Genomic DNA, 15,295 nt, shown 5'->3' on the forward strand with positions numbered 1-15,295 from the left:
TACAGAACAAGCTGAAAAGTGACTGTAATTTATAGTAAGTAAATAATAACGATATTCCTTATCACGTTCTCTACAATGAACTTTGCAAGTAGGAACTACATGTGTATACACTACATGTGGTTTATTATGTTGAGTTCTTCCTTATACTGAAGTGAGATTTGTCTCTTTTGGATTAGAATTAACATACTCAGGCTACATCCACATTAAAATAAATAAATAATCAAATAAATAAATAAAGGAAAAATAGCCTTTGTATTCCAAGGGGAAATGGCTACAGACCTAGTACACCACTTGAATAAGTGCTGTACCCAGATAGGCTCCACCCAATGATACTGAGGGAGCTCATGAGAGTGCTCAGTGAGACATTTTCAAAAATTTTCCAGCCATCCTGACCAACTAGGGAAATTCCTGTTGACTAAAGGTTAGTGAAGATAGCAATTGCAATGCTTATCTACAAGAAGAGCAGGAAGAAGGACCTGGGAAATTACAGACCTGTCAGTCTGACCTCAGTGCCAGAAAAGACTATGGAACCAACCATCTTGAGTGCCATCAGACCATATATACTGAAAAATCAAGTGACTAAACCCTGTCATCATGGCTGTAATAGTTTTATGATTTTTGGTTATCATAACATCATGCAGTGCATTGAGAGTTAAAAATTTAATGCTCCAGTACCAGGTATGTGTCCCAGAAGAGAAGAAGAATTACATGTCCCAGTGGACTATTTGCTGTTCTGTTACTTTTTCCACTCAAAAGGAAAGATAAAAACTGTTTGCAGATCACAGATGCCCCCCCCCCCCCCCCTCCCCCCCCCCTTTTTTTTTTTTTGACTGTCTGGCTCATCCCTGTTGCAGGTACCATATCACCTCAGCTTACTGAGAGTAAGGCCTTTGGTTTTTGGACACTTTCTCATTTCTTCATTAATGCTTTTATTTTTCCCGCTACATAAGTTCTGCACTTATAAAATCATAATTACAATTTATAATATATATGTATATTTCTATAAGAATCAAGATAGCATTACATTTTATGCTGTTCTATACAGTATATTTATACATTCAGTATATTAAATTGTCAGAGCAACAATGCATTTCATATGTGTTTTTGCATATATATTTATACATACATGCATATTTATATATTTGGTCAGCATTGTGAATCAGAGAAGGAATGGGGGATTGCGATGATAGTAGAAATCAGCAACCAAACAATTAAGTGTAATCACAAAGTTTTCCTTTAGTTGCACAGAAAACAGCGATAATTACTATTCACTCATGTCTTCAAAAGCAACATAAAATCTAGTTGATGACTGAAAGAACAAGACTATTTGCCTTGCAGTGCTTGGAAGCAATCACTCATACAATGACAAATCATTTCTTTTGTATTATCAGGCAGTACATTGCTAAGAAAGAGATAAGAACATATGAACTGCTTGGTAATGCCATCTATAACACTCCCACAGGACAGAACATATTTAGAAGGAGACATCCTTTCTTCTCCTACAAAAAGAACCCAAACATTGAATGAAGCTATTTGCTGAAACAAGAGGGTTTTTTGTTTGTTTGTTTGTTTGTTTGTTTTTGTTTTTTGTTTTTTAATTTTCTTCAGATAAATATTCAATTGTTACAGGGGTCACAAATCATAGCTTCCTGAAGACAGAAGGAGAAAAAACTCACATCCGTTCTGAATTTTGATACTCCAGTCACTGTGTGTGCAATTTTGTGATATTAATCTATTGAATAAACACATTAATTTTGAGCCACATGTAATAAATTAGATGGTGATAAGGAAGGATAACTATGAAAATTAATTAAATGAACTTTGAAAAACCACTCTGAGACAAGGGGTTAGCCTCACTGTACTAGGAACAGAGGTTACAAACCAGATTCTTTACAAAGTGAGTTCAGTGAAAGTTATTAAAAAACCCAAACCCCTAATTTACTAGTTCCTACTTGCTGTTATCTATTCTGTTTTCATCTGTTTTTCATGGAAGTTAAAATATAGTAGACACAAAACTCTTTGATATATATGGCACTATGAATTAAAACACAAAATAAATTAGAGTGAAGCATCAAAAATGTTACTTGCACATTATAAGATTTTATTTTTCAAGTAAAAATTAACATACTAATAAGTAGAAATTGTCAGGCTAGACAACACGTCAGAATCTAGTACTGTTTTGCAGATCTGCCCTTTGGAATGTTGCTTTAACACTTGAACCTAACTTTCAGACACTCCCAAACTTCAGTATCTTTATCTCTGTTTGCTAGCTTACAGTCCAACAATGTAAAATATCAGATATAAACACAGAAAGTTAAGTCTCAACAGAAACACATAGCTATATTCTGAACTTTAAGCACTGTAAAGGACAGTACAGCAACATCACTACAATGTTGTGACAGAACTGAGTCATGACTCCTCTTTGAAGTTAGATCTACAAATAGGGTTGTGCAAAACAGAGGATAAAATACACACAAATTATATTTACCTCCACTGAGGATCTATTTTTTTCTTCAAAGGGCAGAATGGTAATTGTCATTATGTAATTAGTGTATTACAGATCAGCAATTCTTTTCAAAGTATAACAAAGGGTGACGGAGCATTGGAACAGGCTGCCCAGGGAGGCTGTGGAGTCTCCTTCTCTGGAGATACTCATGAACTGCCTGGAAGCCTACCTGTGTGACCTGGTATAGGGAACCTGCTTTGGCAGGGGGGTTTGACTCAGTGATCTCTAGAGGTCCCTTCCAACCCCTACGTTTCTGTGATTCTGTGATGCTGTGAAAGGAAGGAAATTGCATATTTCTGTGAAGTTTCAGAATTTTCAAACACATGAGAAGCAGGTGGCAGAAACTGAAGCTCAAAAGTAAGGAAAACCACTCCCTTTTCTACTCTGACTATAAATAAGATATTGAGAATAATTGGAAATTCAAACAATTAAAATCATTCCAACTCCTAAGTAACCCCGTTATTGCATTTAATTCACACATTTCTTGACATTTTCATTAGCATCTCACTGTATTATTTCTCCAAATAATCACACTATTTTCACCCAGTAGTGTGAAAACAGTTAGACACTTCATGTTGGGGCTGCTTACAACTGATTGTAATCTACTGAGTTAATCCATTAGAATTTGTTCTTTAGAACATAGCTGTACCACCACTCCCCTAGGCAGGAGAAGTGATTTAAGTAATGTCTTTTTATCCTTATCCAGGACTAATTATTTCTTTCTCTGTGACACTGTAAGTGCCCCCATTCTACTGTGTAAGATGTTGAACCAGCTGGATTGTATAAATTATCCTATTCAGAATAAAAGTAAATGTTTCCGCTTTCAGAGCTTCTCCTGCCCTGAACTGCAGGAATATTCTCATCTCATTCTTGGCAGAATCTACTAGTAGACTTTCTGATATCTAAGAAACAAATGCTTTGAGGCTTAAAACTAAATGACTTATTCAAGAAAGAAATGGAGAAATCATACAAATGTAAAGAAAAAGACAGATAGATTGGAAATGTGCAACAGGAAAGAACATATAGTAGGAGTTAATACCTTTGCTGAAAGCTCACTTCATATGTTTCCTTTACTGTAACTGTACAGACTTGACAGTCTGTCAAAAGCCTTAAATTTCAGGTCTGTGACTGAAAATAGATACTTGGATTACCCTTACAGTATATCTGGAATTATGATAATTTGTTATGAACTTGTTAATATATGTGACATTCACCATATGCAATTTTGGATTGTTTTACTTAGGCTTCCACAGAATACACAAAAGGAAAGTTTCTATCATACATTTAGAAAAGTTACATGCATAATACAAAAGTAAATGAAGAAAAAATTTAGTCAAAGATCTCACATTTGAGCCACTATTCAGGAAATATACAGCACTTGTTTCAGCACATAAAATAAGAGAAAACCAAAGAGCAATTAATATCTACACAATTTGAAGTTTTCCTCTGGCATTCATTTCCATGTAGTCCACCAAAAATGACATCAGAAAGTTGGAAGTTAAAAAACTCCAAGCCCTCTTTGCTGCCAGAGGCTTGGCTGATGCTGTTCTTTTCTTTCCCTAACACTTCACTCACTTGAACATTTGAGTAAACAAATTCCTTAGTTGCAAAAAACACCCAAAGCTCAAAAACCTAGCAGTAACAAATTTAGTTATCTAGAAGCAGGAAAACTGTAGCAGCTACCATTTTAGCATATATAAAGTGGGGTATATGTATATAGGGGGCTCAAAAAGTAATTCTTCCTACTTACTTCCACAGATACTGCAACAGACAGAAAGAGCCCAATAACACTGTCTTTTGGAGCAAAGTTTTGGCCGAAAAACACTATAGTTTTCAATGGAGGCATCATCGTTAGCTCTCCATTTTTGGCAGTGATGAACAAGAATCTATGTGCTGTAGTCAAAACATCTACACCAAAAGAACTGAGACATGGTCTGTGACACTGCTGCTGAAAAGAATCACCCACCATATCACTGTGCTCACATCCACTCTGCCATACCACCAATGTCTACCTCTAGACATCACAGGCCAATTTAATATTTAGAAGGCATTACTTCTGTAGCATCCCTTACATTATAGTGTCTTTGTAATAGATCATCAGACTTTGGCAACAGAGAAAAAAGGTCCCAGTCTATACCAGCAATAAAATTCTTAGCCACTACGGCATCTTTCTGTTCCTTTTGAGTTGGTTTCCTACAAGAAAATTGGGCTAAAAGATTGAACTACTGTCTTCAAAACTGACAAACATAATTAGAAATGCAAAGTGCTTACAAGAAGAGGCAGGTTTTTGTTTTGTTTTGGAAATATTATGGAATAGCAATGTTTTTTCTAACATTAAATAAAACAAGAAAAATGAAATTTTCTAAATCTAGATACATATAAACAATGTCTGGAAAGCGAACCAGCAGGGATCTCATTCTTCACTTATCTCCCATGTTATGGCACTTACCCACAATAAGAACATCTGATCTAAAGCTGGTGTTTCTTCTCTACAACAGACAGAATCATAGAATCATGGAATCAGGAAGGTTGGAAAAGACTTCTACAATCATCCAGTCCAACTGACCACCTATGACCAATTTTTCCACTAAACCATGTCTCTCAGTACAACCTCTAAATGCTTCACCTCTGTGAATAGTGACTCCATTGCCTCCCCAGGCAGCCTGTTCCAGCACATGACATCTCTCTTGGAGAAGTATTTCTGATATACAACCTGAGTCTTCCCTGGTGCAGCTTAACTTAAAATTGCTCCCTCTAGTCCTATCACTAATTACATGGGAGAAGAGGCAGACTCCCACCTCACCACAGCCTTCCTTCAGCAGCTATAACATCACCCTTAAGCCTCTTTTTTTCCAGACTGAGCAATCCCACCTCCCTCAGCCACTCATAAGATTTTTGCTCCAGAACCCTCATCAGATTTTCTTGTATAAGCATAAAAATAAAAACACTGGGAAATAAAGAAGAGTGATTTCAGCTTCTAAACCTGAGTTCAAAAAATAGTGAAAAAAAAAAATAAAATAATATAATGCATATTACTTAGCAAGACATAAACCTTTTAAAATCTATACAACATAAAGCCCAGTATGAGGCTAAATTCAGTAAGTAATCTTCAAGTTATTGAGAACTGTTTGAAATGCTAGCAACACTGTATGTACAATATATTTCCTGGGAGAGTAACCAATTCTGGTTTTCCCAGTGTTTACAGCACATAACTTTAAAAAACAAACAAACAAACAAACAACAACAACAAAAAAACCCATTATAGTATTATATCATCATAATAACAGAACACTAAATATAATGAAACTAAGACAAAATTAGAAGGCAGAACAATACTGGAGGCAATATATACTGACATGATTTTTTAGAATAACATATATACCTTGTAAGGCAGCATTTGATTCAAGAGCTTCCTTTCTATTGTGAATATTCCAAAAGCCTGGTTCCTTGCCTACTCGTGTTTTTACCTTTTAGAGCAACAAAAAGTCTTTAACAGCTTCTGACAGTCAAATGTAAACACTAAACAGCATAAATGCTCATTTTAACAGCAGTTTTTTGAGACTAGTGTTTGTGATATAAACTATGCAAATACAAAAGATGTAATAAGTCAGTTATTTACTTTGAAAAATATTAATCACTCAAAATAAATAACAATATGTAGTGGATCTATTTTTCTTCTAGAAAAAGAAATTGCAAGATTGCTTAATGATTTAAAGCTGGATAGCTAAAATAAATGCGATATTATCTATTGGAAAATTCAACAGCAAAAAATGAAAACATCGTGATGAATTCTATCCTCAATGCATTTAATGCCAGAATCTGTCCATCATGAAAACTGTCTCATGTGTTACATTTTTCCTGACATTAAATATTCTTTATTTTTAGAATTTTATAATTAGATCTACTGTCAAAATGCTGTGTAATGTGGTTGTCTCTAACACTCTTCTTTTAAGACCCAAAGATATTCACAGTTGGTTGTTTGAAGAAATATATTTACATCAACCAAAAGTTTTCCTTCACTGCTCCAGGAAATCTAATATTTTAGCTCTTGGGCTTTTAAGTCATTAAGGGAATTTTCATGTTCAGTACCCTGTAACAGATTCAGTCTTGCATAATTCAAAACAACTTCACACTGCTTATGGTAAATCGTCCATGAAAGAATGTTTATTTTTCTTATCTATTCTTTTCCTTCTTTACTGTTGATTTTTTAAACCAGTTTTTTCATTCTTTTTCTTCAATTAACACTAACAGAAGTGACAGAAGTTTGTTATAATCTTAAAACTTCTGAAAACTAAATTTACCTCCCAAATTTTTCTGCAAATGTTTTATTTTTATGCTGTCTAATACCTTCATTGTCTACAAAAATCCAGGTGAAAAATTTATGAGGTCACAAAGAATTTGTCAAGCTGGAAGCTCTGGATGTGGATCCTGTCTATAATTATTTAGAGTGAATAATGTTCTGAAGAATTGCTAATTAGAAATTACTGGTAAATATTAAATATTAAAAATGAAAAGTTAAGCTGGAGTGGGAAGAAAATATTTAGAAGAGCATTCAGAGAAAAAATAAGGCTGTGAAGTGAGGTCAAAGCAAAACAAAAAGAGAAATTAAATAAATAATAAATAAATTAAAAAAAAGTACAGACATAAAAGACACTACATGAAGAATACATTAGTCAGCCAAACTTTTTTTTCTTTTTTTTTTTTTTTTGGGGGGGGGGGGTAGGTAGGTAGGGGAAAGGCTGCATAACATTCAAAAAAGGTTAAAAGCAAATTAGGGATATTTAGAGTTAAGAATTAACAACAGTGAAATCTATTACAGAAGAGCAATACTATTTCTTATTGCAGAGTAACTGAATGACAAGTAGTGTAATTCAGCAGTTCTTTGTTGTAGTTTTTATTCCTTTTCTATATCTAAATGAATTCTGTATCTATATCTAAATATTTTAATAGATTCAGAACTGAATCCAGTCTGCTGTATGCCACATTTCCTTCTGCCCAATTATCAAGTAAATCTTGGTATTTCAGATTTCTTTAAGCATCAACAGAACCATAGAATCATAGAATTTCTCAGGTTGGGAAAGACTTTAAAGACCATCAAGTCCAACCTCAACCTAACCAAACCACCCTAACTCTAACAACTCCCACTAAATCATGTTCGTGAGCACCACATTCAAATGGTTTTAAACACATCCAGAGACAGTGACTCAAGCACCTTCCTGGGGATCCTGTTCTGGTGCTTAACCACCCACACAGTGAAGTTTTTCCTGATATTCAACCTTAATCTCCCCTGTTGTAATTCAAGGCCATTTCCCCTCATCCTGTCACTTGCCACCAGTGAGAAGAGACCAGCTCAGCACTTGGTGCGGGTGAAAGAAAACAGAAAGAATGTCTGTCGCCTATAAAAACTACATGTAGCTACTAATCAAGTGATTAACATAAAGAAGTAACTCCACTTTCTTTTTTCTTTTTTTTTTTTTTTTTTTTTTTCTTTGTTCCCTCAGTTAATCTTGGATATCTTTAAGATTGTTTTTCTGGAATGTATATTTTACGCATAATTCATCACTCAAACTCAAATGACTAAATCACTAAACACGTGAAGAGAAAGTAAGATTTCTTTTTTCAAGATGCTGATATTTTAGGAGAGTCTGTCAAAAAACTGCAGAAAAATCTTAAATTTTCATACTGAATCAAGTGGGAAAAAAATCTTAGGAAGTTTTCTCTAAGCTGCCTCTCAGTTTTATACAACTGAATTCTACCACTATTGTTTCTATAAACATCTGAAAAGATTTTCTAGAACATAAGTATCATTAAAAGAAAAGGAAAGGGAAAGAAAATGAAAATGAGATGACTGCAGACCAACTAGTGAAACACTAGTTGCAATAATGTATGCTTGGAAATTTTCTAAAGCACTCAGAGAAACACCTGGAAAAGCACAGTTTGATTTAGGATTGCAATTCAGGCAGGGGATCTCCTGCTTAATTACACAGCACACTTTGAAAATATTTCTGTTATGACAGATAAGAGAAATTCTCCATTTCCTGTAAAATTACTTCATTAAAATGCATCTGAAAAAGTTTCATGTAGGAGATGACTGGATATCAAAAATGCTGCTTCATGCAAGAAATAGTATATTTTCTAGTAGATGTTAAATATCTTCTTCATTTTTAATCTCCTTAATAATGTAAGATTATGTAACACAGGAAATAATCAGTTATACTCAGAGACTTTTGCCAATCTCCAGTGTTGAACAGATAAAAATGAAGACAGTGTCTCAGGAGATATCTGTATTTTATGTTTTTTTGTTTCCTAGTTTGTTTTGCTTCCCCCCATCCCCGGCCCCCTCCCTCCCAGAAATTGCTTCATTTGCTCTTGAAGAAAAACATATACCAGAATTAAAGTAAAACTTTCATTTCCTTGGCTGTCTCTGTGAGGAAGAGACTTGAATGCTCACATGCCATTGCCTCACCTTTATATTCTTATTTTCTAATGATCTCTGAGGCAAATTGCATCTCATGTATTTATTTCTTCAAAGTTTTCAAATCTTAGGTAGACCATAAAGTAGTAGAACAACACTGTAGCTGTCTTCATTTCATATGGGCTTTCTTAACAATGAGGAAAATGCATAATTAAGAGTTTTCGTATAATGTTCTCTTAAATTAGTCCCCAAATTCTGTTTCATATCATGAGCAATCCATGTTAGGAGTCACTGACTTTCTAAACATCTAATAACAAACAAGTAAACAAACAAATTGTTTATAGAAGAGAAAAACTCTTAATTTGGTCTTATCATATATAGGCATTATGTCCCTTATTCTCTCTTTATTGTATTAAAAGATCTGAACTTTGCTGCTGATTCCTTTAAAAACAAAAACAAAAACAAAAACAAAAAAAAACAATAAAAAAAAAAAACATCTTTTAACAAAATTGCAAGTATGTTTGGGGAAATTTATGGTCAGTGGAGTTGAATCCAGTTGGTGGCCAGTCAGGAACAGATTGCCCCAGGCCTCAGTACTGGGGCCAGTCCCGTTTAACACTTATATTGATTATCTTGATAAGGGGATTGAGAGCAATCTCAGTAAGTTTGCAGATGACAACAAGATGGGAGGAAGCGTTGATCTGCTGGAAGGTAGAAGGCACTACAAAGGAACCTGGATAGACTGGATGGATAGGCCAAGGTGAACTACTACATGAGTTTCAATAGGACCAAGTGTCAGATCCTGCATTTTGGTCACAACAACCCCAGGCAACCGTAAAGATTTGGGGACGAGTGGCTGGAAAGCTTCCTGATGAAAGGGACCTATGTGTACTGATGGACAATTGGCTGAATATGAGCCAGCAGTGTGCCCAGGTGGCCAAGAAAACCAATGACATTCTGGCTTGTATCAGGAATGTTGTGGTGAGCAGGACTAGGAAAGTCATCCTATCCCTATACTTGGCACTGGTGAGACCTCACCTCATCATTGGGGACAGGACTAGGGGAAATGGGCTGAAACTTCAGCATAGGAAGTTCCGCACGAATGTGCGCAAGAACTTCTTTACAGTGAGGGTGACGGAGCACTGGAACAGGCTGCCCAGGGAGGTGGTGGAGTCTCCTTCTCTGGAGATATTCAAGACCCGCCTGGACGCCTACCTGTGCGACGTGGTGTAGGGAGCCTGCTTTGGCAGGGGGGTTGGACTCGATGATCTCAAGAGGTTCCTTCCAACCCCTACAATTCTGTGATTCTGTGATCTACTGTGTTTAGTTTTGGGCACCTCAGCATAGAAAGGACACTGAGGTGCTGGAGTATGTCCAAAGAAGGGACCTGTTTAGTCTGGGGAAACTGGAGCTGAGGAGAAATCCTGTCACTCTTCCAATATCTGAAAGGTGCTAACAGCATGAGTGAGGTTGGTCTCTTCTCAGTGGTGACAGGTGATGGGACAAGGGGAAATGGCCTCACAGGGTAAGTTTAGGATGGATATCAGGAAAATCTTATTTACAGAAAGAGTTGTTAAGCACTGGAATAGGCTCCCCAGGGAGGTGGTTGAGTCACTGTCTCTGGATGTGTTTAAAAACCATTTGGATGTGGTGCTCATGGACATGATTTAGTGGCGGGTTGTTAGAGTGGTATGGTTAGGTTGAGGTTGGACTTGATGGCCTTTAAGGTCTTTCCCAACCTGAACAATTCTGAATTTCTATGATTCAGACTTCAGAATAAGTATTTCAATATGATTTTTATATTTAGTTAAGGGCATTCCTCTGCATACTTAGAAAATGGTGTTACTCACTTATTTGTTTTAAGTCAGGTGTTGCTGGTAAGCCAAACAATAAAGATTTGTTATTTTATTTGGAATAGGAAGTCATTGGGTTGAGGGAACACACAGTAGTTATATCTAGGGAATATTGTTAATGTCACTCTTTGTTATTATTACTTTTAATAATGATCAATTAGTATGAAATTCAAAACTGAAAAGACCATTCCACCTCACTTTGAGTAGAAGTGCTTCAAATACCAAACCAATTTTATGAAGGAACAGAATGTGCCAGAATGTTTATGAAACTATTTAGTAAGAAGATATCTCTCCTTTTAACGACTTTTCCCTTTTTTGTTTAAAGGTTCTGCTTAGTGAGTCTATACACTTTTTACTGGCAGTGTATACACAAGTTTTCATAGATTGTAAGATCATAGAACACTTGGAGTTGGAAGGGACATCTGTGAGCCATCTAGTCCAACTCCCCTGCAATGAACAGGGACACCACAACAAGATCAGGTTGCCCAGGACCTTATCCACCTTCATCTTTAAAGTCTCCAGGGATGAGGAATCAACCACATCAGTACGCAACCTGTTTCATTACCTCACCATACTCTGTCAAATAAATATTTCTATTAACAAAATATATTTTCACGCAACGATAAACAAAATATCACTGGATTGCATATTTCACAGCAAATAAGATGTGAAATACATATCTAATTGTTGATTAAATCTCTCCCAATTGGTCTTCAAACATATTTCTAAGTATCAGGTCAGATTTAACTGCAAGTTAAAAACCTATAGAAACAAACAAGACATAAACAAAATTTAACACACACAAACACATACAAAATTCCACAGAAAGAGACACGAGAAATTTCAGTAGAAAACTTCAGTGGTGAACAAAATCTGTAAATAATGTGGAGTTTTGCCAGACTATGGAAGGCATATATATGACAATCCAGATTTCTTTATGCGTTTGGAGTATTCCTCATATTTCTATTGCTTCCCTGTTGCTCTTATCATTTTTCCTTCTTTTTTTTAAACTTCTTCTATGCACATAAAATGTTTCTCTGTCTGTCAACAAGCCCTGTGTTAGTTGCTGCTTCCTCAGAAATCTCACAGAATTTCAACAGGTTCTCACAGATATTTTCCACCCTTTCCCTCTTTGGTAGCTAATAATGACAAGTTCTACAGCTTAGTGCTATCTTAGGGGTAAATCAAAATCTGACATCAGGAAACAGTTTTTATTAAGCTGTGTACGTCAATTTTTTCTCTTAGAGATATGCCACAGAGTTTCTATGGCAGCAATATTTGCAATCAATGAAAACAGTGGACTTAGCAAAAAGAGGCTGAATGTGCCCTGACACAATTTTTACATTTAGTTTACTTTAGCTTATTTTATGGAATTAAACACATTCTTTAAATTCAGAAAACTGAAATGCAGTAAAGCCACTACCCAATATTTGTCTGTCTAAACACCATTTTCTTTTATTTCCTAAATTCTTCGTGTAATCTTAAAATTTATATAAAATAGGAATGTAACAGTTATCACCTACTTTTAGGGCTATAAAATACACATTGATTAGTTCTTTCCTCCACCCCCCCTCCCCCCCCCCCCAGCGTTCAAAATGACATTCTTATTTGAATTTTGATTTTTTTTATTTTATTTTATTTTGAATTTTGAATTATACTAAAAACGATATTTTGTCCACTTATTTTATATATATATATATATAAAACGAATGTAGCAAAGATAAGGATTGAATACTGAAAAATGAAACAACTGAAAAAATACCTCTACTTCATTCACATTAAAAAAAAAAAAAAAAAAAAAAAAAGAGCAATTGAAAGGGAAAAGACAAAACTCACACTTGCTATGTATTCATACCTCAGTTTAAATAGTGCACCACTAGGATTTTTTTACATTTATATTTATTTATTTATTCATTTTTAACTTTTGAATACTACAACAGTCTAGAGGAGCAGTCTCAAGCTTTCCTGACATTTATTTCTCACACATAAATTCTCAAATGTATGATTACACAAATAAAAATCTATTTAATTTCCAAAAGCTATTAAAAATCCATCCACCAAAAAAAAAAAAAAAAAAAAAAAAAAAAAGAGTTTGAAGTTCAAATGAAAGTCAGTATCTGAATAATACTAATCCCCATGAGAATGGTTGGCACCTGCCAGACACTGTAAAATTTTTATAAATGTTGTATTCTGCAAAGTCAACTGCAAACATTATAAGGCCTTTGGTAAATACATCTACCAGCCTTTTTGTTTGAGCAGAAATATTGAACTTCCTACTGTTATGATTATAGAGAAGGGTATTTCTGATTTTTTTTTTTCTTTAAATATTTGTTTAGTGACAGATCTCTTTTACTTTGGGATTGAGTTTCAAATCAGACATAGATTTAAGTGTTTAAAAAAATATCTATCTTATAAATGCGATCTACTTAGAAGCAGATGAGTAAACACAGCACCACAGGGACAGAAAAAGAAAATAATTTGGCAAACTGATCCACAATATCAGAATAAGGAGACAAAATTCTTCAGTACAATAGAGCAGTGTTGTTTAAATTGTATAATGCAAAATGCTTATCTCTTTAGTAGAGACAAAATGACTCTCTCTACGTGTCTACCCATATCTATTGATAACTACGTAAAATTAATTTTATGCTATTATTGTTTCAAGTATCATATTCTAGAAGTCTTCTTTTTATTTTTAAAGAATAACAAAGAAAAAAATTTAATAACATTCTGTGAAAATGCTCAGACCTCAAAATGAATAAGGTTAAAAATGCTGCAATTAATTACATTGTTATGTGGAAAAAAAATCTATGGTTATGCATTACAGAAACATGATCACTAAGACAAGTAAAAATTTTATACTTAGATTATTTTGATCATGTGTTGCTCTTACAGTAATATACTATGAAAAAAAGCATTTCAGCTTGCACAGCAGCAAAAACTATATTGACTTACTTTGCCTCATGACAATTTATAATTTTTTCCCTTTACTTTGTTTCTATACTAGAGTGGAAATATTGAGTACATCTGGGAAAGGTTTTAATCCGGATATTGAAATTATTTTTCTGACCTCCTCATATCCAGAATTCATAGAGACTCAATATAACTATTTTCACATTTGGACTTTCCGTCCTAGCATTAAGATGGCAAAAGATATTTGGCTAAAATGTTGTAAATGTTAAAAAAAATAAAAAAAAAAATAAAAAAAAAAGATGGAGAAAACAAAACAAAACAAAAACCGAATCTTTGCTGAGGACAAGACTTACTTGTCTGTATGCATCTGAGGCTATATATTTTCCACTTCTCATTTAATGAGCTTACAATCTGAAGAGAAGAAAACTATTCTGACACAGTCAATCATTACCTTTCTATTCATACTGAATAGATGAAAACAGTATTCTAGGAGCAATAATTTCAGGTTATGAAGCTTTTTCAGAAATTTGACTTTGGATCCTATCAAAATTGCATACTACTGTCAAAGAATGTTGAACTCAACAATGTTTGTTTAAAAATATATTAACTAATCAAATAAGAAATTCTATAAAGCCCTTCTAGTTCTAAAAGCTAAGATCAGTCTCATGAAGTAAAACTTGCAACATCGTCAGTTTCAAAGTAGAGTAAGGAAACAGTCTGAGCCCAAATATACTGGTTTTGCTTTGTTTGTTTTCAGAGTTCATATGCCATAATAATAGTTGAAAAATGAAAAGAGTTATTTGAGAAACATGAGAAAAGGACATCAATAAATGTATTTTATATTGCAGAAACCAATCAACACGTATAATAAATTTAGGAGTATTTGAAACTTAAGTTTTGGAAGACAGCTACATTTTACTTGTTAATTTGTTGCTCCCAAACTGAGTATGAGTTTCTGGGGTTTTCACTTGGACATCAGCAAATCATATTTAATAGTATGTTATGATTTTCATAGCAATAAAACCTCATTTGTGGTAATGCTAACTGTAGGCTTCTCATGCTGTTGGGTTCACAAAAGTAGTTTAATACTAAAAACCTGTGCCAAGTTGTTTGCCATACATTGTAAAATATTCCAGAAATTGTACCAAATGGTGAATGCAGCTGGAGTCTTCTGCACTTTTCAAACAGGGATCTGAACATTTTAGTCATTTCTCAGATCAATTAGATATAAGGTAGTAGAGTTCTGTTGTTTTGTTTTTAGAATCACTTTAAATATTCAGTGATTAAAAAAAAAAAAAAAAAAAAAAAAAAAGTGAATCAGGCAAAAAGAGCTGTAGAAAGTTTTCTGGCTGAGATTTATTTTGTCCACATTACTTTGAGCTATGTGCTGAATAATAATACAATTTAGAAATACAAAATAATTAGAACTATAAAAATCCAGAAAAATCCATAGAACCTTCTGATACACTATGAAAGAAAGACATAGAAATGAAAAAGAAAAAAGAAAAATACCTCAAGAGCCCAAAAGAGCCCATCAAATTGTGAACTATTTCATTGCTCAGGAGTGACACAGTCTAGACCTCAATTAAAAACCAAGGAGTTAAAGCA

At 34.2% G+C, this 15,295-nt stretch overlaps 1 protein-coding gene across 22 annotated transcripts in view; it reads right to left on the reverse strand.

Moving 5' to 3' along the window:
- Positions 1-15,295, reverse strand: part of PTPRD (protein tyrosine phosphatase receptor type D) — a 1,083,558-nt gene that overhangs the window by 698,347 nt on the left and 369,916 nt on the right. The window lies entirely within an intron of this gene.

This window comes from Excalfactoria chinensis, chromosome Z (genome assembly GCF_039878825.1).
Source record: "Excalfactoria chinensis isolate bCotChi1 chromosome Z, bCotChi1.hap2, whole genome shotgun sequence".
Classification (NCBI taxonomy): domain Eukaryota; kingdom Metazoa; phylum Chordata; class Aves; order Galliformes; family Phasianidae; genus Excalfactoria; species Excalfactoria chinensis.